Here is a 23,634-nt window from a genome sequence, read left to right as displayed (position 1 = left end):
AATCGTGTTCAAGGGTTCTCATTTAAGCCCAATCGTTTTCGAAAGCCATTAGGAACATCTATGAATATTTCAAGCCGTTGACCTTTCATGACCTGTATTTCATTCGATCTAATAATGGAAGAGTACGAGGTGTGGCTAAACAACTGTATTTCAAACGTTGATAGCTAAGAGAGAAGACATGATCTACGTATTGATTGAGGGGATTCTCGGTTATCAAACACTTTTTTACGTCCATTGTTCATTCTTTAGACATATGTAAATCACTAATTCATTAAAGGATCAGGCGAAATATGATGTGATTCTAAGACGTCAGATCATAGGGTTCTGTTGGCTTGGTTAAAAATAACTGATGATGTAACGGTTATATTATGTTCATTTTTTTAATCTTCGAGTTGTGAGGCCATAGATTTGCGACTTTGCAACAAAATAGATGTCGGAAATGATGACACCAGTTTATTTCGTCGGTATAATTCACAGATTGCGATGTAAATTGCATCAGAATGCGGCTCTTGAAAGTCAGAGAGTCTTCGCTGATGTGTTGAGTTTTATTTGTCGTTGTCATGTCGTGTTTTCAACGATCTGTTCGTCTCTCTCGTGTTGATTTACCCCTGCTACTCTGTGGCTTTTCCGTCTGTCCCAGTCTCCTTCTCAATGTGCCCTCGAAGTGTCACATATTTTATATTGATAGGTCGAGACACACATTTGAACAAACCTCTAAAATGTGTTCACACCTACCTTAAAATAAAATACGGTCCAGATGGTAACTTCGGCGATCGATAACCAGGGAGTTTGAAGAACAGTGGTAAAAAACGCATGGTCTGGCGCGTGTTCTATCATACAAAAGGTTGTTTTAACTGGCGGTGATAATGAGTGATTAACGTTGTAGTGACTCATACAGGAGACACGCTAGGCACGAATCTGAAGTCCTGCTTACACGGCTCACGAACCATGCTGTGGTCGGCAAACTATTTTACTTGCGTACCCATTAAACAGCAAAAATATAGTGCGCCTTAATATAAACATACGTTTGTAAATAATCGAATTTAACATAAATATTTGCACCGCAGTTGTCAATTTTTCGTTTCTTTTCTGTTTACAATAATGTTATTGTCAGTTGGCGTACCCCCAAGTATCGACTCGCGTACCCTCTGGGGTACGCGTACATAACTTTGGAGACCACTGATCAACAAGAACACTGCATCACTGCTACACTCTTCAACGTGCGGAGTGTCTTAACTTTCGTAAATGCGTTGATAATTATGCAGTGCGGGAGATTTCTCTTTTCGTTGTTCAAATGTTCGTTATTGTGGCCTCTAAATTAAGATTATTTAAAAATATTTTTTTATAATATATGGGAGTCATATTTTAAATTAATAATATGCACAAGTTTCACTTAAATAATTAATAACTCATATTGGAAATGATCCATTCTCAGAAAATCAATTAAGTAATCGACACTATGAAGAGTAGCCCCACATAAATAAATAATACATGATAATAATGTCTTATTCTCATAATGAAAACAATTACACCATTAGCAAAAACACTTATAGATATGCTACTGCTTTTTCCAAGAAAAGAAAACAAATTATGTACATTATAGACGGTTTGCCATAATAGGGTAACCGGATTTTTATAAAAAAGAACCTCTAAGGCGCCTCAGATAATGGTTTCTAAGAAGCCGGAGCTTAATTTAAATTATTATCCGAGAGATAAACCGCGTGTACAATTATCGCAGCGGTAGGTTAAATGTATTATTTACTAAAATTGCTTATGGAGTAATTCGAAGCGATTACCACAATTATCACACGGCTCTTGCAATTTAGCCGAAATTGTCGTTTAGCAATAATCATTTTAGCAAATATATATTATTGAAGCCGCAATATTTATTTAATCTTCCTTTGTAACTTCACACAATGCATTACAACGGTTTAAATCAGTAGTAACTAAGTATACCAGTTAGATAATAAGAATACATATAAATAAATATTAACCACCAGATGTCTATATAATGAAAAATAAGTTATTATATTTAATATAATTTACAATCAATTTTTTTGCAGCTAGGGCCGCTTTTTAATAATGGTGTATTTTTATAAATAAAGATTTGAGTCTGCTGCAGAAACCCGAACCCGTGGCCTCAGAGTTATTAATCTAGGCCTTACGGAGTACGTAATTCTAACCTTAAAAATGTACGGATGGATATTAAACAAAATCAATATTGACTTGAAATTTACGGTGTGTTCGACAAATGTTTCACTTGAAAACGAACTTACACGGATGGTGGGGTTTTATAGAGACGTTATTGCAATACTGGAAATATGTCTTCAATAAAGCATTAAAATTCCGCTAGCTTTAACATGATTTTGAGTCTTGTGGGCAAAGATAATGATTTATGCTTCTGAGATTACTCAATATATTGTTACATATTTTCGCGGGTGCTCGATGAAAATCGGTATTTAGGGGGTCGTCGTGAGACGGATAACAGGCCGTATAGCTTGAAGTGATTAGTAGAAATGCTGACGAACAAAGGACATTCCTCTATTTATATAATTATGCTAATTAGATGTAAGAAAGGGGTGTCGCATCGTCTTAGTCCATAAACAGACCCGCTGGATCAAAACTCGTATGCAAGTTCGTTGATCCCACATAAACAAAGAGTTGTAATATTTCAATATATAACAATATATATTGTAAAAAATCTTTGAAGTAATCAGTGATCTACGGGAGGTGGATTCCGCTCATCCGGCCGTCACAAGCTGGATGCCCGCCCATAGGGTTGAACTCGTAGGGCCCAAGTACTGATAACGTTACCTGTACTAATAAAAATTATAATTATCAGTAACTGATGTTGTAATGAAAATTTGAAGAATCAATAGATTCAAATCATTTATTGATAAACTTTATGTTTTATACCAAGCGTTACTGAAAAATATTAGTGTTGCATTTATATACAGAATCACTAAGCGACGGGTTGCCAAAGATTGGAATAGTCTTAAGAACCCGATCTAGTTTTGTTCAGTTTTGACAGTGAAATAATTTTAAATTTCTTGTAAGCATTTTGAAGAAACGAATAATGATCCAACAGTAGAACGTTCGTTGCCACTGCAACGACACCGACACGATTTTATTGATTATGACATGAAATTTTTACTTCTGAGAAGTGATAATGGCTATTGCGCCCTTCTATTGACAATTTAACCAATACTCTTATACCTACCAGATAAATTATATTTCACTGGTAAAAATATATACTGGTGAAAATATATTCCGATATGATTACGCTTAAATGATACTTCTATTGATTAGAAAGCATTTTATTCCACGTTGAAAAAGTAAATTTAAAAAAGGATACTACATAGTTGAGTTTGCACTTTGAGCTCGCGTACTTGACTAAAAATTTTGACCTGAAGATATTGATGTTCAGTTGACATTTGGGTAGAATACTTTCTCGAAAAGACAACTTGAATAAATATTGTGTTTGATATATGCTCTGAATTCTGTTCCCATTTTTTGAAGTGAACGTAAACGCGGATTTTCGCAAATGAATCTAATTATTATCCCAATAAGAAGTAGGTCCAATACTAATACAGTTTCGGCACTTTTGTTCATCAAACTAATTGGACGACCTTTGCCACTTTTCGATCCTTAAAATACGTTGATACGGCCATAGACACCGTCACTAAAAAAAAGGAATCAATAAGATTTGTCATACGAGAATTGGACAAAACTTTGGAAATCACTATATGATGTTTTTAATTTATTTTAAATTTAGTCTTTAGTTCTATATTTGTAAAAGGTGTTTTTTTTAGAGGTATAGAACTATAAAATTATTTGAAAGATTTATGCCATTAGTGTTTGGATATGATTTTGGGCATATGCTGCAATCTGGAAGTCCAATTTTCAACCACTTTTTCGAGCAGCTGGGGTATATCGGTAATAACGCGGCGAATGTTGGCTTCCATGTCGTCTATCGTCTCTGATTTATCGGTGCAATTTATGTATGATGAACCATTTCACATAAATTGTTTTAGCTCCTACCCGGATGGTGCACACTTTTTGGGAAAACTTGATAAATCATGATGAACAGATTTGTAAAAAATGTAAAAATAAAATCCTCCCACCCACAGCAAAAGTTCAGTCTACTCGTCATTCAACCAGTTACATCTAGCAATCTAAGCTACCAGGTCGACTAGGGAAATTAACATCGTTTGTCCGGTAAGTAATAAATAGTCATATATACCAAAGTATTATTGAAAAACAGTATTACAAACTAGAAGTGCTACACACAAGGAGGTAATGCGGAAATATTTTTTAAAAACAAGTGTCTTTGGTCTTAAAAATTAAAATAAATAGTAAATAGTGACGGAACATACGTCCATATCTACAAGTAAATACATACAAACGAATTATCCTTATTTATTGTATAATATCTATTCGCGTATACGCAGTTCAGTGATCAAAAAACGCACGTGCGTCACGCGTATCGTCGTCGTCGTTATTTCTACGACAGTGAACTTTATTAGTAATTTTTTTCTTATAAGTCTTTGGTGAAAACGACAATAGAAGATCCGAGCTTTGAGAAATAGCTGCTCTTTGGCATAGCACACATAAAAATTTTAGTTTTTATAATTTTTTTGTTGACTTATATATTTGTGAAAATAACAATAAAATGATAGAAATGCGCAGTACGATTATATGCTATTGATATCGTAAATATTCTGGTTATAATATATTAGCCAAACCTCGTATAAATATGTAGTTAAACGAATTCCAATGAGCGCGTACAAAATCACCTGACGGACTGCGTAACCGACTCGTCTCCCGCAAGACAATGAAAATATTTTTGGCCCATCATGCCTCAGTTTGCCACTGCCAACAATTTAGTTCGGGTCGTGAACTTCCTTCTCGTGTCTTTTTATTTTCAATTGAAAACGCTTTTAGATACTATCGCCACTGCGACTTTGCATATCCATATAATGCCATATGTAGTCAAAGGCGATATTGATCCAAAACTATACATAACAAAGCGCAACCGAAAACAGACAATGTTGATAGAGCGCTCTGCTCGGACGGAATTAGCACTGAGGATTTGGCAGAAGTGCTCGCGGAAAATATTCAGGAATCTGAATAAACTAAAGCGGGCTTCCCCGCATCGAGAGCCGTGAATCTATAGTTGAAAATTTTATTATTTCTACTTTACATACGATACAGCAGCGTAAATTGGCAGCATCGAGCAATATGTAAATAAATATTTGGAATACCGTTGCTGTACACCATTAATGAATAAAGACACGAATATGATATTGACATAAACGTAGTTTCCTGTATTTGATGTATGTACTTTAATGAAAATGTTGTATATGAGTGTAAGTTGACTTAAAGCATATTACTTATATACCTGATTTTTGAACGTGTAACATCTTAATGCATATCTGAAACATATGTTTTACGAATTTAATAAAGGAAGTAATGCGACCACCGTGACTTTTTCATTGTTGTTGAATACATATTTTCTATTAGAAAATATTAAATACCTAATAAGTACGATCTATCTCGATTTAAATTATTCATCCTTCAGATAAAAAAAAATTAGGTAAACTTAATCTGTGATGATCGATCAAAATCATAATTATAAAATAATCACTAAATCCGAACTCCCAGAATTGATAGAAATTGTAGAACACTAAGGTCCATATGTGATTCGAACCCAGGTCATATAGGTCAATAGCCAGCGACTTATACCACCTGTCTATCGTGCTGGTAAATTAAAAATACGTGTTAAGTGCTTAGCGAGCATGTGATAAAAATAAGAGCTTGATGCTTTTGGTTCAACAAGTACCGTTCTACAAATTTATCCAAATTAGATTAGACTCTCGCTGGACGTTTTTTTGAAATACAGATTGGAGTGGTTATTACGTATATGTTTAATATTGATCAATCAAACATTATTCCTTGACTTTATACGAATCGTTAATCAACAGGAATAATCAGAATCCTGTTTTATTAAGTAACGTAAACATTAAATAATTAAGGGAATGATAAAAAACGGTAGCATTTAGAGAATAAAAGGAACACATATATTAATCACTATATAACATCAATGACATATAATTTACAACATTTGCTTTTTGATACAACATATAGATGTGTCACAAAAATATATCAGATGCTATGACGTAATATATAAGATTGTTTCGTAAGGCGAAATATAGGCGAAATATTTTTTCTTTTGAAGTAAGTGTTCTTATAGCAATTATTTATTGTCCAATACTTTTGATACTTTGTAAAACACAAACAGTCTTAATTTGTTTTAGCCTTCTATTGTATGCTTTCGCGGAGTATTTTTATTCCGTCTATAATGAATCAAATTCAGCTCCTTGAAAAGAAATAATCAGATTTCACTATCTAGCTGGTTGTCCATTATTTTAGGCATAAACGAAATCAATATTTTTAACTTTTTCAATGTTTCTTGATTCGTGGAGATGTATGAAAATCACCAGTCACGTTGTTATATATTTCGAATCTAATCTACAGTTTAGGCGGAAGTCTTATAAGCAGAAATACTTTCGTCAATGACTAGGGAGTGACGCTCGAGCAGGGATGGAGATTTTCAATTTACATCGCCAAGTTTGCGATAAGGCAACGATAATGTTTGGCTTCTTTATGCGGAGCATTTTACAGAAACATTTTACATATTTATATCCTGGAGCGATCATTTGTTTCAGGTTGTCCCACAAGTCTTTGCGGTTTTTTTCTTACATTTGCAAAAATGTATAAATTAAAATTAACGGTAACTTCGGTGATAACAGTAATCGTATCGATGTCGTTATTTAGTAACGGGGTAATTTTTGTTTCGATATTTTTAACCATAAATCAACAATAAAGTGAAGATAAAAATAATATCAATTTAGCTATGTTACGCATTATGAGTTGCAATTCAGTCATAATGCAACAATAGGAGTTAAAAACATATGTAATGCAAGAGAAAGAGATGAAAATAAATTTATAAAGTAGCAAATGTGGTTGTAAAAATTTTGTTCCACGAATTTTGACATTAAATATTTAGGTAAGGTAAGGTGTTGTTAGTGAGGATATTAGGGCTGCCATCAAAGCATTCACGGACATTAAAAAAAATAAGAAAGGTGGTAATTTACAGAATATGTGTATCATGCGAATCTTAATATACTAATAATTTCTGATTCTAGAGCAAAAAGATTTATTTTTGAGTTAAATTATTACTGGAGATAAAAAGTGGATTCTTTGGAACGTAAAAGGCAGTGGTTAGACGCCAACCAAACCCTAATTCCAACTCTGAGAACATAATTACACACCAATCACGTTATGCTTTTGATGAAATATGAAAATCAGAATTCATTATGAGTTATTGATTTATAGGAAGACAATTACAACATACACATAATGTACTCAGTTTAACCATAAAAAATACCTTTCCTTATAAATTAAAGAAGGGTAATTTTATACCAAGACAGCGCTCACCCTTATTTATCTAAATATTTGATTTTCTTGGGAACTCCTATTCCAATTATCTGTTATCTGTTTATATTCTAGTTTATATTCTAGCAACATTTTTTAGTTGATAAAAAAACATTTTACAAAACGTCAATAAAAAATGTATTGCTTCTAAAAATACACTATTATACGAATCATATACTAAAAAAATGATTACCACGTGGAGAATAATAATAAAAAAGAATGATATATTATACAATTTACATAGTAAAAGTATTACAAGTTTTAATGTTTTAATCATTTAACCTACACCTTTAAAAAGGCAAAAACTTATGGTACAACCTGATATAAATATAAATATAAGAAAGTAAAAGATCAATAATTAATAATTAGGAAAAACGTATGACAGCATTCCTCGATTTATGCGGTTAGATACGTTCCAGGAAATAGCACGTAAAACAAGGCATAAAACGAGCAAATAGTATTCACGTGTTCTTTTTAACGTTTCTTAAAGTGAACGAGCAAAATCTTTAGCAACACTCGTACACTCAAAAAATCAACACAGGAAACACTGCATGGGCAGTGGAAGCGGTTCCAATTGTATGTCATGTAAAATAAGTGGGAGTATGTCATTAACCTATGCGTTTGTACATATATCGCCACGTTATACGTTTGGAGCAAGGTATATTTGATTTAGAGTATTTAAAACAATGTTGGTTCTCAATATATCGAGGGATATGTGAATTATGCCTAATCGATTATCGTAATCACACTTTACGATTATTCTTAGATTAATATATTCATATTTATTTGAAATAAATAACTAATACTATATTATATTTTAATATTTTGTAAACAAGATGTTCCATTTCTTGGGAAAATTAAAATATCATTTCATTTCATTTTTCGACTTCATAAAATCAATATACATTTGTATATTTAATTAATATAATATATCTACCCCAATGCTACAGTTACATAGCATATACCACACACAGAGATATTTAATCCATGTAGCAAAATATAACCAATATATTATACAATGTTATTAAACGATGATGCTCCAAATAGAATTCTAAGGTTCGATGAATAACAGGTGTTTCCTTTCATAATCAATAACCAAATACAATTCAAAGTTAAATATAAATAAAGTTTCCCATTACATTTATGATCTTATGTCAGCTTGGTCAACAAGGTGGCATTAGATATCCATGTGCACTCAGCGTGCACATGGAACTTGCATATTGTTTTTTGCAGCACGCGGGGGCTGCTTGTTCTAGAGGGCGCCTGCTTGGCTCTGTCACGCTATATCGATCGCTGAACCACAGAATAATTTTAGCATGGTGGCATAATTAGGTGAGTCACGCGATCGATCTGTCACGCCAGAATTTATGTACAAAACGGCTATCGTCGTTACCAGAATACAAACGTTACAAAATACACAGGTTCAATAAACGCTAGGTTCGACCCGGGGTGTCCTTGTATGCGGAAAATTTCACCTTAAGCTCCCCAGCGTTACTCGGGGGGTTTTTGTACACGATTTATAGAAGGGTGGTTATATATGGCAAAGCGGATTATGACCGGCATATGTTCACGGTGCAGGGGTGGATAAACGAAACAGTAAATTCATTATCAATCGTGAAATGTACAAATACTAAATAATCAACGAATGTCAATAGGCATACGCGCCTATATCGCTTTTCCATTTCATATATCTTAATACAATACATTCACAGAAACAGAATCTACCTGATTTACTTCCTAATTTAATTTTGAAAGATTGCGAGGCCAGTCTCGCTGCTTATCTAAAACGCATTACTGAACATATTTTTAAGACGTTATAATTGCCTGATCTTTAAAAACGCATAAAAGTTGAATTGTGCATCATAAACTATATATATATATATAAATAGAGGAGAAAATAAATAAAACTAATACACAATACGATACAAAAAGAAAAATAGAGAACATATAGAAAATTGTGATTTTGTAATATTATAGAATTATAAAAGTTTTCAACTTTTGGTAAAATGAATTTATCTGGCTATTACTTTAGCGAAATTCGTCCGTTCAGAAATAACGTAATTTAATTTTCTATTGAAATTATTGCTAAAAAAATCAATTTTTCTTAGCTCATATGCTCGATCGTACATATTTTAAAATAAGCTTTAATTTTGAAAAAGTTTTCTCTCCCTTGGCAACTGAAGTCATTAGTATTCTTAATGCGATTAATACAATTGAAAATACTTCTTCAAGGTTAGAGTTGTAAATTCAGTTTAAAATTGATTCAGACGTAATAATTTCTTTAATTTTGCGAAATAGCAATTTCAATTCCGTTTTATTTTATTTATTTTAAGAGTCACTCTGAGGTCCATCCATTTCGTAATTATTAAGTATAAAAGAGATGACTACTTTAAATATACTACCTACCAATTTGCTCTGAAGTATAAGATGCAGATACTTATTATTACTCCTTTCTATATTTTAAACAAATTTAGAGAAATTTTACTACATTGTTTTATCAAAATTTAAATTTACATATGCGCGCTGCGAATGTCGGAATATGAAATATGAAATACGAGATAAGCCTCAAAGTAACTCTGTTAAATGAACCGAAGTAATATATTTTTTTATGTCATGCTCAACATGTTTTCTATTTTCTGAAGCCATTTAAAACGATTTTATGTTAGAAGTTCCAGTATTTTATTTCATTAGTTACTAAGTAACAAATAATATTTAGTAATTCCTAATCATTTAACCTTTTTTTTATTTTTGGGTTTTGTCCGTATTCAAGATAAAAAGGAACGGCCAGAAAAATCTTTCCTGAAGAAATTCAGCTGGAACGCAATATCAAGTGTTTATTATTTAGTGAAACAACATATCTTCTACTTTTCATGTATGAGTGTATTAAGCGTAGCAGATATTCATGGGTTTTTGTACAATTTATGAATCAAACCGTCATGTCATACTATGTCGAAAGTTTTTTATATATCTAACACTAAAAGTCTCGTACTATATTTCGTATTAAAATTAGCGCATATGTGCTTCGTTAAACTATTAAGTTGATGTGTTGTCGAGTGATTTTCGTGGAAACCAAACTGTTGATTTCCCAGGGATTATTTTATAAATATTTTACTATATGGCGGGAATAAGCTGATGGGGGGATAACTAATCTGATTTGTAGGGTCCTTATCGAGTATTTAATGGATGAATTTTAGCGGGTTTTCAGAAGGAAATACTAAAAAGATGGATGCTAAGTAATGAATGAAAATTTCATGAAGGCGTTTAATGAACGTGTTATCTAATCTATCAATTTCAGGACGTTCAAGATTTTAATAACATTTAAAATTTTCCGTGAGCTAATTTTGCGAATTAAATCCTTATTTACCGCGGATGCTTCAATTTTCTTATTGATATAATTACTTCGTTTTTACAATAGTTTTTAAAAAAATGAGTAAGTTCCTACGATACAGAAATAGTGTCAGCTAATATTTCTATAATGATTTTTCCAGTTTTAATCGTGGAATTAAAAAAAAAATGTATTATTTATTTAGAAAAAAAAATGTTTTTACCTCGACGTATTTATTTTATTTATATAAATAAAATTACAGTTTTTAATTTAACTCAATATTTAGACAACATGTTTTGCGAGCATTAAATTCCGAATCGTGAAGTTGATGTTGATGTTGACGAATCAATTGACATATATTTATTATTCTGTGCCCTATTTTAAGTCTAGAACGTCGTGAGAATTAATAAGGCTGAATGTTTTATTTTAATCGATAGTAGTCCTAAAATTGTATGATAGATTTTTTCAATACATTGTTCATGCTTCATGATATCATATATAAAGGCAGATACAACTTTCCAAACATTTAAAAAAAATTTAAAGATATCTTTAAATTTTTTTTTATTAATTGAACATTTGATGTTTTTCATTAATTATGAATAAAAATATCAATTAAATGGAAGCCTCTATATTTTTAGCAAAGCTTTCACTTGTGAAGTCCAAATACATTTTCACCAGTAGATATATATATATTTATATTAGCGAAAATATAATTTAACTGATAGTGAAATTATATGCTGCTCTGAAACAGCTGCGAGACGTACATTTTCTGTTCAAACCCATACCTAAGCTAATGAAAGCTCTAAAATTAATAGCTCCAAATAGTTGAAAATACAAAATAAGCCAACTCATCTCTCAGGGGAAAATAAGCATAAGAAGAAGTATACAAAAAGTTACTTATAAATGAACGAACAATAATATTATAGTATTTGCATTAAAGAACAAAAAAATCTTCACGTTGTAGACTAGGCGTGGCTTATCAAATAGGTAATATTCCTATATAGTAAGTTCCTATATTGTGTAAAATAAACCGGCCAAAGATGTTTAAAAGCGTAATTTATCATCTTCATATGAAAGATTGTTTCGACAAATATCATACGATGAACAAATATATAAATATGTAAGTAAATGTAATGTATTATACATACCTACACAAATATATTTAGTGTTTAATATATCAAAGTAATGAAAATAGAGCAATAAATTCCGTGCGTTAAAAAATATGTTGAGAACCATTGGTGTTGTGTAAGTTACAATAGTCAACAATTAACTAAATATTACTTACAAGGATAGAGCGAAATATTATTTCTTTTGTCGTTGTATTCTTGGGTGGTTTTTATTCAAGTTGTGGTCCTAACAACTTAATTTTTGTGATTAAATAAAATGAACCGCAGTAGATTCAATAAAAAAATATTTTTTAGAAAATTATTTAAAAATGTACTAAAATAGTGAGCGAGGTTAATTGCTCAGCAAATAATAAAAAAAAATCATAATTTTTTAAACTTTTAATTGCATTTAATAGCTTAAAAATCATTAAATATTAAATTAAAGCAGCACTATTGATTTTTTTTAAATAAAATATCTAAACACGATCACTGTACATAAATTTATCAGCTGTAATGGTAATAAGTTGCACAGTGTTTTAATAATAACTCATATTTTCATTCATAATATTGACAAGATATAATTAGAAATAGGGTTCTATTGAACCCACCGAAGAAGCATAAAAATACTTTTATTGAGGTATATTGAATACAGTTATATTACACTTAATGGATTCCTACGCATGAATATCTACCAGAGTGGGCTCGAAAACAAGATGTTTTGCGTTCCTTTTCTTTGAAATTCGTTACATGGTTCTAGATTTAGACAAAATAACTCCTCGTACGATCGATATAAGTGACGTGACACTTAGGCCGGTTTCACACGTGCCGGATGGATTTTCCGTGTAGTGGGGGTGGTGTTGTATGGGCAGCATCGGGCCGGTGCCGGATGGGGACACGGTCAATTGGGCGACGGCGATTGGGCGACGGTCAAATGGGCGATTCAAAATGGGCGACGGACAAATGGGCGATGGTCTTTTGGGCGACGGTCTTTTGGGCGATACAATAATAATGCATTACAAATAAATGTGTTGCAAATCATGATCTTATAATTAATTAAATAATTTACATAATTTAATACATATTAAAATATATATATACATATACGTACATAAGAAAATATTAGTCATATTTTTTAGAATAGAATTAAAAGATGAAAACATTATTCGGTCTAAACAAAATATAATATACCGACATAAGATATAGTATTTAAATATTTATTTATCATTTGTGCTTATTTAATCATAAAATATCACTTAAACAGTTTGATTTTTTTTATTCAAGAGTTTAAGAGAGTTACCCGATATCATAAAACACTTAAAGCACACGGCTTAAGTCGGTAATTTTATTATAAATACCTACCTGATAAATGTTCTTAGTGGGCCCTTACGCGATTTTTTTTTATGTTTTGAGCCTTGGAAACTACTGTGAGAACAAACTTTTGGAATTTCCAAAAATCGCATATTTTACAGTTATCTATTTTAAATTAGATAGGATAGTTATATATAAATATAATAACACAGAACTAGCGCTGATAAGTGTTTATTGTGGATTTTGCCCTTTACGCGATTTTTTTATGTTTTGAGACTTATAAATTACTGTGAGAACAATCTTTTGGAATTTTCAAAAATCGCATATTTTACCGTTATCTATTTTAAACTGGATAGGGTGGTTATATATAAATATAATAACCTAGAACTAGCGCTGATAAATGTTTATCTTGGATTTTGCCATTAACGCGAGTTTTTTTATGTTTTGCGCCTTGGAAATTAGTGTGAGAATAAATGGGAATTCACAAAAATCGCATATTTTACAGTTATCTATTTAAAATTAGATGGGGTAGTTATATATAAATATAATAACCCATAACTAGCGCTCAGTATACTTTTGAATTTTGACTGAAAACATTCGCAAAAAGTTTCGTTGCGTCTTTGAAAATTATTTTTGTCGTGGTTTTAAAACACTTTGTCACAGTGTCATTGTGTTTTTGGTAAAAAATTCAGTACAGCAAGAAAATAAGTATGTGTCTTTATATTCACATGTGGGTTATATTTTATGTGTTATTTATAGATAATTGTTTTTTATAGATCATTGTTGAGAGCGACTAATTTGAGTTACCATAGTTTATATTCTTCATAAATGGATAATTCAGACATATTAAGTCAAAAAGAAAAGGAAATATATTTTTGGAATGGATATCTTTATGAAAAGAATAGACCAAAGAATTTTTATAAAAGTTTTGAGGTACAATAGAAAAAATATCATAGAATATTTACGTGGTATTGCATATAATTATAATATGAGTTAATAATTTGAAAATAAAATTGTTTATAATTTAATATACATTTTCGTTTTAATGTATATTTTATTAATATTCACAAAAAGCGTGCAAGTTTTTTTAAATTTCTGTCGCCCATATGACCGTCGCCCAAATAACCATCGCCCAATTGACCGTCGCCCAATTGACCAGAATCGCCCATTTGTCCGTCGCCCAATTGTCGCGTACCGGCCGGATGGATTCGTCCGGTCAGTACTAGCCCATACAACACCACCGGGCGAATCCATCCGGCACGTGTGAAACCGGCCTTAGTCACATCAGCAGAAAAGCACAAGAAGAATATTATCAGAGCGGTCACTCAGATGTAAAAAAGCAACTTATGACACAGCTGAATATCAGCGTGTAATTCGTAGCTTATGTTATATTTCTAGTCAACTGCAGCGCTTTTATATTGCTACATTTAAATGAAAAATAATCGGTCAATCAAAAATCGAATTGAGTGTACAGATGAGTTAACTAAATACATTGTGTAACGATTGACAACCGGCCGATTGACTAATTCACTCCAATAGCACTAATTAAGATTGACAATAATTATTGACTGAATTGTAACTTGTTAACCACAGATCACATTCTGTATACGTTTTGCTTCCTATAGTTTCTACGTTAATCGATTGTAAATAAATAATTGTCTATCGACGAGGATAATTGGAAATGAAATATAAATTTACATTTATCTTTCATGCTGAACTCGTTGAGCTATAAATTTTATCAGGTTTATTATTATTGTATTAAATATTCATTGAGTGGAATTTACTATTCAGAATGATATTGTTTTTCCGACTTTGCATCATTCTTTGATTCAGGATACGAAATTCATTTAACTGATAGCTATATATCTATATATAGTAGTTAATAAGCTTAAATAAAAAATTGAAAGCACGTACATATAATAATAATCCCACGTGATTTACGACATGAGTATCAGTGTGAAGCCCTTATCATATTATAAATAGTAATAACGTAAGCATATTGCTGCGTGGGTTTTTTTGAGTTGTCAACATATTTCATGTGTAACTCATTTTTAAACTGAAATTAAATACCATTACAATCGATAGCTCAAAACTAAGCTTCAATGAAATGCATAAATACATATTCAATCAAAACGCGAACAGGCTGAAAAATTATAATCTAAAATGAGAGCTTTTTAGAAAGTGCTTCGAATAAGTGCAGCGAGCACGCGACTCCTCTCCATTTAGCCCCATTAAGATGAAGCCAGCTGAGAGGACTTCATCGGCCGGCTGGTCAAATTCAGCTGCCCTAGAACAGCGTCAGTCTCAGCCGACGGCAGGGCGCACGAACAACCCCAAGACGAAAGCTGTGACCCCATCGCAGATGATTTGTCTTAGCACTGTGAAACAATAAGCCGTCTACTAAAACGGCATTTTTAAAATATTTGCATGTAGCCTATATTAAATTTATTACAATAAACACATTATAAAAGTCAGGTGAATTGCGTCTCAATCGGAACCATACTACACAGTCTTTAAAGTCATATAAATCGTGGCAAAAAATATTTGTCATTAAATTAAAATAAACCCGATTTATTATTATTGAATAAAGCTTTCCGTATTTTAAATAAGAGAAAGCGATGTTAATTTTGCGTATTAAGGTGTACATAATTGGTTTATATTAGAAGAAAGAAAATCTTATTGAGAAGTAAGAAAACGTACATTTACCCTCTTTATGTACCATATATTCAAATGGTATTATATTCATACACAAAGCTATATAAATTGCTTTTTATATTTCGTTACAATGATATTTATTGTAAACACCCTACCATATAAAAAGAAACCCTACGATATAAATAGCATAGACGCAAAGAATATGTAAAAGAAAAATAATTCATAATATTATATCGATGGTCTGAACTGTAAATTGGCTCATCATATTGTAATGTTACAATTACGAAAATCGTATATTGTTTTTCTTGTGTATGTCTTTATATTAACATTCTTGCTTTGTCCGCCGGTAGAGATAGATGCTTTCATCTGTCGTACTGATTGACCGCTCTTAACCTGAACGGCGGTTTTCCCCGCTGACTCATAGGTCATTAGGACCCAATTTGTATGGCCGAGCTGTGGACTCATTATAGTAAATGAGAATGCCTCTAATTTAACCAGCCTTAAGTAGGAAGTGAAGATTATTCGCCAGGAACTCCTTAGATTCATTAAGGCAAAAATAAATTATTTACGCATTATGTTCGCACCAGAAGCAGATTTTCTGCGACCTTAAAAATCGCTTCTTCTCCTATAATTAATATAATAAAACCAACGCGCTTACATAAGCCAAATATTCCGGCAGCATCACGATCAAAAAAATACCATGCCGGACGTGCCCTTAAATTAAACAACACAAAATAGACCATAAAACTTTAAAAAAAAATACGCGTTGTCATCTGCGGGCTTAACACGATTTATTCTGATAAGGATTTATTAACCTTTGAGGTGGAGAGCGTAACCATATCATTAGTAATAAAACAAAAAAACAAAGCAACCATAACAAATCCATTTATAACTTGGAGCATTTATTGAATCAAAGGGCCACACTTGATAGCAAAAATAAAAAAAATTCTACAATACTATCACTTATTAGACCATTCTGACATTAATTGTAGGGCTAAAGTGTGCTATAATGATTGTCCAGATAACACCAAAATGGAAAATCCAGTCTGCAACAACTGCGGTGATAACCACCCTGCCAGTTATGAAGAATGCTCAATGAATCCTAACAATAAAAAAATCACTCGGAAGCGTAATAATAATTTAAAAAGCATCTCTGAATCCGCATGAAGTAAGCAAATTTTTAAAAATCGTTTTCCCAAGTAGTAAATATGGGAATTTTAAAAACACAAACCTTTTTAGTTGAGTCAACAATAAAAAACATATTTAATTTTATAATGGACATCCAACAAATTATAAACAACATAATGGCTTAAGAATCTTAGCTTAGAATGCAAACGGTCTTCGAGAGAGACAGCGTGATCTAATCAATTTTCAATATATAAAGACAGATATAACTTTAATAACTGAAACTCATTACAAAGCATCGATACAAATACATTTTGCTAATTATATATCATATATGAACGACCGTTTTATTGAAGCTGGATGTGGAACCGCGATGTTCGTAAAGTCAAATATAAATCTCAATGAAACCACTCAAAATTATTACATTAACTTAAAAGTAACAACGATAGAAGTACGAATTAATGTTAAGGGCGAGATAATTATTCATTCCGTATATACTTCCTTTAAACCTAACTACACAGCTATAGATTTACATAAACTTTTTAATTATAACAAGACAACGTTTGTGGCGAGGGACTTTGAATCAAAAAAGCGCGATTGGAACTATAGCGAGAAACAAAAATGGTAGAGCCTTACGTAAATTTGTAATAAAAGAGAATATAAATAGAGCTCCAAATCACATAGGCAAAATAAAGTACAAAATAAAACTTCAGTAACAACAAAATATTTCGGTAAAAAGTGATTTTTGTCAATAAAACATCCCCCAAAAATAGATAAGCAGAAAAGACTAAATAGCAAAACATATTAGATAGGAATAAGATTTTTGCGCACGAGTTTGATATGGAGAAGTTATTAAATATTGTATGTAAGAAGATAATTTATACATTAAAATTTATTAACGCATTAATTACATGTGGTAATGACCATTGAGATGTCTTTATTTTATGAACATCGTTATTTTACCATATTCCCTGACTCTAGTCGAGTGTATATTGTACATGAAATAAAATATTTCATTTCACATTAATCTTCATTCGCACACACGCTCGGTTGAATTTTAATATACATACGAGTCGTTATTCCTTGTATTTAACCCAATACTAAACGCTTAAACCGAACGATTATTGCTCCATTAATCCGCATTGACCTAAACACAGTTTGCTATCATAATTGGATTTATACAATGGTCAGCTTGGAGGGTAGACACACTTTGTAAGCAATATACAATGGTAATTTTTGTCTGACAAACATGGATATGGGGGTTAATAAGGGTAAAACCGATACCGGTAATACCGGTATTGGGACATTAGGGTACCGAAAATTTTTTTTTTAAATATTTATTTTTGTACAATATGCGCAACGTAAAAATGAATACGTTTGCTTTATCTCAAGCAGATCTAACGGTAACTAGAGTGCCCAATAATTATTTTATGTTAGAGAAACGACCGCGCCGCTGCGGCCTGCCGGCCCCTTTTTATGATAGGGAAGGCAAAAGCAAGTATTGTATACACGAAACTATTTATACTATTTGTACATTTTTATCTCTATTTGGACTTATTTTACCCAAATAGACAACGAAATATGCTTCACTAAACACGGGTGTTTAGTGAAGCATATTTCACTAAACACCCGTGTTAGTAAAATAATATTAGCAATACGTGAGTCTCAGTGATTATATTTAAACGTAAAATTTGCGTGAAATGTATGTTTATTTAAAATACATTTTCATTAGAAAAAAATGCAATATTATTTTTTCTACTAACAACTAAAAATATATTTCTTACACCAAACTTGATTTATATTTTATTTTTTCTAATTAAATAAATGTGTAAGCCATAATCCTATTTTTATTGTAGTAACAACTATATATTATTTTTCATCAACTTTTCATCACCTTACATCATTCAGAGTACACAACAAAAGTTCCAAATTCTAACACCTATGTATAACGTAATTTATTTAAAAAAATTATATCACTGATTTTTTTCAGAAAAACTCGGAAAATTCGAGACTAAAATGGTTATGCAGTATACATGAACATTTATAACTCAAATTTAATTAATGTTACTTTTAACATGAACATAAATAAATAAATATACGAGAGATCAATAATCGGCAGGAAATAAATATAATTGCGATATCTAAAATAAATGTTACATATGCAATAATAAAAATATAAATAAATCACACCTCAATCACATGTCAATGGTGTTGCAAATCTGCAATAATTTATTTAAGCGCTTATAACTCTGTCTACGTTCATTAAAGGAACTCTATTGCATAATGTTACATATGTGTAACAAACGCCGAGCCATTGTGTGTTTCAAATTATTCTGATGTGTCACATTTTTGGAATTTCAACATTTGCTTTCATTGGTGCTAGTGGATATAAAACGAAATAAAATTAATTTATATACTCCATAAAGGTTAGTCTAACATTGTCTATTTTTTGTAATAGTTGCATAAAATAAACAAAACATGCAGTTGTAGACACTAGCCCATATTGATTAAGAGGAACAGATGCGAAACGCCGAAATGTAATGGAATTTCACAAACAATGTGTGAAAAATGTGGTGTGGTCTTATGTTTTAATAGGAAGAAAAATGGTTTTAAAAATTTCCACTTGTAAATATTTTTTGTATATTTTTAATTTGAATATACTTTGTTCGCGTTCTGCATGATGTTGCATATTTACAACAAGCATTTTTTTTTATAAATATAATCCACAAATAAGCCTTAATATTTTTTTTATTATTTTTGCGGTCATTTTCAGCCTAATTTTAGTACAAAAATATTTTATTTTTGAATTTGAAAAAATCATGCATTTAAGGGTTAAATCTGTTTTTTTAAATAATATGCCGCAGTTTGAAACAGCAAATCAACATTTAATTTCTCATTATTTTGGATAAACGTAAATGAGAAAAAATAATAAGTAAAATATTTTATTAAAATTAATTGGTGAGTGATACTCTACCCCCTTAAATAAAAATTTAGGAGGCATCCATTTCATTCCAAAATTTGGCGCCCGTATTTTCGAAAATGTTTTTTATATATTTAATTGTGTTTTAATTAAAATATTAAATACATCGAAACAATACTCGCCGGGGTATTCGAATGCTTTGGTTTTTCTAATCAATAAACATGGTGAATCATGCGAGTGGTACTCGGATTTTTTTTCGATCAAATAAGAATAATGTCAATACTGCTAATACCAGTATTGACTGTTTTCTCTCTCGGTAATACCGGTATTATTTCAGTACTTAATCATATTTTTTAATGACACAAAAACTATATTTATTTTTAGTTAAATAAAAAGGTTTTACTATTCGAATAATCGTATAAATTTGAGAACTCAATATTCGAAATGATTATTAGAATAAGCTTTATATAGAGTGATTTGTGATTAGTAAGTATGTCAGACTTGTTAGCATACCAAAAGCAAACCAAAATTCATAGGTCCTAGTCAATATTTTATTTTTTAGAGTAATTCAAATTTTCTGTTCATAATTCCGATGAACTATTTTCCATTTTATATAAATTTAAAACTTGTACAGATTTAAGCATATGAAAACACGCAGCTCGATCTTTTAGAACAGAACTTCAATAGTGAGTGTATGTAAACAGTTATACAAAAATATAAATAGCTCTCGGAAGACATTCAAATCACGTACAAGCGCCTGCGGACGTAAATATAGAGCAATTTTTAATAGCCCCCCTGACATAGATGGTCTGATTACATCCGGGAGCTGCTAAATGTCAGAACGAGACGAAAATTAGAGTTCAAAGGGAAATGGACGATCTTGGTGTATATTGAGTTGAAGGAGTTCGAAAGGACATTATGATGCTCAAAAATAATAAATCTCTTAGTAGTGATGAGATTCTTTAAAGTATGTATTATACTAAGATGCATTAGGCTGAGCTATAGGAGACTAAATTTGTGAGAGAGCACTAAACGCTAGATTTTCTGCTACACTTTATACGCTTATACCTGAGAAGTAGAACTATGTTGTTTCACTAAATAATGAACACTCGAACACCACGTAAATTCCGGCTGAAGTTTGATTTTATATAAGAACGATAACATTAAAATAACGCGTTTATCTACATATATACGTTGACAATAAAACTATTTTAACAAGTGCTTATGGTCTTAAACGCATCAATCACGAATAAATTTAAAAAATAGTTTGAGTGGCGAAAAATCAAAATCAACTAAAATATAACAGAGGTAATCATATTGCTTGAATATAACAGAGGTAATCATCAGGGCTTGCTGCCATTGCGGTCTTAATAAAAAGATTCGCTGACTACAAACAATAAAGTACTAATATACAAAAAAATTATCAGAACCATTTTAACATATGCTTGTTCGGTGTAAGTCACACCAAAAAAATTATGTTAAGCGAGATATAATATGTCAACTAAATGAGGACATAAATACACGCGTAGCATTTTCCTCGCAATTTGATGAATCAACTTACTGCAAAATTAATGATATTTGCAGTAAAAAAAGACACGATTACGAGTGCAAAGCGATTACCTATTTACAGAAAAACGAAGGGAGAATATATATTACAGCTTTTCATAACTTTATAACAGAAACAAAATTTCCCATTTATAAATTGTTTTCGATTACGACAGTACTTCAAGTATGACTAGCCGTAATAAAAGTTTTATTGCTTATAATTATCCAAACTTTTTATCGTAACACTGCATCGTCAACCAACAAGTTTTATTAATTTCGAGTGCAAAGGGTTAATGCAGGCCACTCGATTCAATTTCCATTTATCGTTTTGCATCAAGGTCAGAGCTCAAAGCTCAATTTATATCTATATAACCACATAGCACGTATATTCCCTTTAATTATATTCTTGTCTGGTCTAGTCTGTAATTTTATTAACAACGTAGTCCGATGGAGAATGCTCATTTGCGCTTCTGAAAATGTTGACGATATCACGTTCGAAAGACATGAAAATAATTCAGGATAAGCCTGTGATGTAATTTAATGAATCTTTTGCGTGCGAAATACATTCGCGAAAGTGAATAATTTTATTGTTAGCTATATAATATAAATATAATTTATAGCTTATGACTATAAACCATAAAGGAATATCTACAATAACCAAGATTGGATCAAAACATATATAATATATATATCATTTTGATTAGCTTTGTCATCGCTCCTTTTGCCGTATTGTATTTTTAGGCAGCATTTTGGAATAAATCCTGTTTTTGTGTATATTTTTCCTTTTAGTAAAATATTAGTATTATCATAGCACGAAGTAGGCCATGGTATTACCAAAGATTAAATTTTTTTACAAAATGTTCATTTCAATGTAATAATTAATTTTAAAATGTGTATTTTGTATTGTATACAATACATAAAACACGTTACTGGTTTATAACTATTTTCTTATATGCAATTTAGTTGTTAGCTGCAATGTAATACATAAAAAATATTGTTGGTTAGAATTTAAGATATAACTGTTCCGGAAAAAAATAATTCCGGAATTCGTTCTCATAAATATAATTTCGAATTCCAACAATTTCATAGCGAATTCAGAATTATATAATATATTATTACGATCATAGACGGTTACGCAACGAGTAATCGCAGAAGGCAGAGTAATAAGCAACGTAAGGAGAGAAACCGATACACTCGGCCGGCAAACAAAAGGTGGTGGCTTGCGGCGTAATAACGATTGACTTTCGATCGCGTCGATGAATCCTTCTAAAAACGGCGTCGGTTTTGTTCGAGCGTGTCCTGCAAGTGGTTGCTACTACAGGAAACGAGGCGTAAGACCGAGTTCGAAAGAGTTGGTTTAGCCAAAGTGTAGGTGTCTCGAGTCCTTGATTGTTGTTTTTATTTTTACACCTCTGTCTGTTTATGAATGAGGTTGTGCTGGGTTTACGGTAATGGATGGGGAAGTGATTGGTAGTTGTCGGGTTAGGCATTTGTGTTTGTAGGGGATGGTGTTTGGGTCAAGGTCCGCTAAGTGCTTGATGGTGTTGTTATCTATCTTTGGGATGTGACTGTAGAACTGTTGCGTTAATTAGTGTCTGTGTCGTTGTGTATTTGTTTGTTCCGTACGAATCATGGCAGTTTGACACTTGTGCGTATGATCTTCTTTTGAAATATTTTTAATGTGGGTTAGGGCTGCTGTGCCCTATATAGAGGAGTATGTGAGAGTTGGTCTGATGATGGCTTTATATAGCAATATTTTGTTTTTTAGACTGAAGACACTACGTATCCTATGAGTGGGTATAGGGCTCAATAGTCGACTGAAGCTTTTCCGCGTAAAGTCCACGTCGTTCAGGTGTAAGACCAAGTAATTATACACTATATTTAGGAAGTACAAAGAATCAGGACTTGCTCGAGATCCTTAATATATTTATGTTTGAAAATAATTTGGAATGGAGAAAGTGGGTTGGTGCTTGTACTACGGTGGTCATTTTGGAGGATTGCAGGCGCAATGCATCATTCATAGAGAAACACATTCATAGTCCTCCACTAAATATAGTTCACTGGCACAAACTCGGCCACTGAAAACAAGATTTATCACAAAATTGTGTGAGAATATGGGACCTTTGTTATACTACTGCCACTTACGATGGCTC

General features: G+C 31.6%; 1 protein-coding gene across 2 annotated transcripts in view; it reads right to left on the bottom strand.

Moving 5' to 3' along the window:
• The window catches only part of LOC148234236 (5'-AMP-activated protein kinase subunit gamma-1-like), a 175,614-nt gene that overhangs the window by 133,823 nt on the left and 18,157 nt on the right, over positions 1–23,634 (bottom strand). The window contains exon 1 of one of the 2 annotated variants that reach the window (XM_088188129.1): positions 4,746–4,801. The exons of the other annotated variant lie outside the window; for it this stretch is intronic. The gene's annotated coding sequence lies outside the window, so the exon portion shown is untranslated. Of the gene's footprint in view, positions 1–4,745; positions 4,802–23,634 lie in introns of those variants that run through there. 2 annotated transcript variants of the gene reach the window in all.

The sequence above is a fragment of the Plectrocnemia conspersa genome, unplaced genomic scaffold (genome assembly GCF_051122295.1).
Source record: "Plectrocnemia conspersa isolate PC_06_02 unplaced genomic scaffold, ASM5112229v1 ptg000006l, whole genome shotgun sequence".
NCBI classification, from domain to species: domain Eukaryota; kingdom Metazoa; phylum Arthropoda; class Insecta; order Trichoptera; family Polycentropodidae; genus Plectrocnemia; species Plectrocnemia conspersa.
Note: the sequence above shows the minus strand (reverse complement) of the source record. Positions and strands in the feature narration are given on the sequence as shown.